The sequence below is a fragment of the Octodon degus genome, unplaced genomic scaffold, assembly GCF_000260255.1.
Source record: "Octodon degus isolate 3935 unplaced genomic scaffold, OctDeg1.0 scaffold00183, whole genome shotgun sequence".
In the NCBI taxonomy this organism is placed as follows: domain Eukaryota; kingdom Metazoa; phylum Chordata; class Mammalia; order Rodentia; family Octodontidae; genus Octodon; species Octodon degus.
The window spans coordinates 4888913-4890440 of NW_004524759.1; positions in this window are offsets into that span (position 1 = coordinate 4888913).

Sequence of the window (1528 nt, forward strand, 5' to 3'; positions counted from 1 at the left end):
TTGTTTCTCAATAAAATTATTTTTTAAAAAAGAAGCAGCACTGGGAAGTCCTGAGCACCCATAGAATTAGGCTCCCACTTTTCTGACTCTTTCTCCTGTGGAATTTCCTGCACATCACTCATCTTGCCCTAATCCCTTTCAATGCATTACATTTTAATTTTCTTGGCACAAGCAGAGCAGTGAGTTTCCCAGATTATAGCAACTGAATCCCAAATTGAAACTAAGCCACCAGAAGAGAAACACAAATATATGAAACTAGAAAAAAAGAAAATGCATGCCTTTTCCCAATTTCCCCTTTAAATTTCAGATTCTTCAGAGAGCCTAATGAAATTTTAAAAGATTATTTAAATATTAGGAAAAAAAAACAGTGAACTTCCTTTCAAGGGATTAGTCTGCTGCTTATTTGCAGACTCCTCCTTTTCCATTTAGTTTACAGTTCTGCTAAGCCTTGATTTTCAGAACAAGATCAGTGTTTTCTCAATCCTTTAATTACAGTTTTTTAAAATAATTTTCTCAGAGATTGTTTAGCATTTGTTTTTATAGTCCACTGCTATAGTTTAGTAGCCTCTATTCAATAATCTCTGCCTGGTTATGCTAGTGATTGAGATTTTCATGTCTCTCTTTCTCCTGGCTGTCATTTCAGTTATTCTCAGGTGCTGCCCCTCCTTTGTCTGTGTATTCCATAGCACTGACCCTGCACTGACCCTTTCAAGACCTATTTGTAGAGGACGTGCTTAACCACCTCTGTTGTGTTCCTGAACGTGTTTAGCATTCAGAACTGCTTTAACACAGTGTTTTCTTGAGTCTCCTTGGGTCGTCAAAATTGTACACATAGGGAGTGTAAATGTGCAGGACTCTGGCTCGGTCCTGCTCTTTGCTGCTGCGAGAGCAAGTGTGGATTTCTCTCATGTTGGGATGTGCTCAGTTCTGAGCCTTGAATTGTGATACCTGTTCCTTTTATCCTGGGAGGTCATCGGAACCAGAGTCCAAATTTAATGAGATTTTCAAATGCTTTTTAGGAAAAAAGGAAGGTGATGAACTTTAATATTCAGTTGGGTTCTAGTTCCTCTTCAATTTTGTCCATCATATATTTTAACTGTAGCATATGTTTCAGTTTTAAATGTTAAGATTTTTGAAAGTTTACCTAGAATGTTATTTTTTTTTTAAGATTAGCTTTACTAATCTAGATGACTATTAACAGATATCAAAATCTATAGTTTTCAGCACAGGACTTTGAAAGTTCTGGAATTTATATATGTTTTTCTTTATGGTGGTATGTTGAGTGTTAAACCCAGGGTCTCACATATGCTAGACAAATGCTGCATCATTGAGCTGTACCTCTAGACCCAAGAAATTGTCAATTATCTCAGCATTATTTGCATTGTGCATTGCTTTTTGTTGCATTATGTTTCTTTTTTATTGCATAAGATATGTCTTTCTATGCAAAGGTCATTTGTGAAATTTCTATTCTCCTAAATCACTCATAAAGATGTCTGTGTCAGCATTGGTCTTTTAAAGATATTATCAA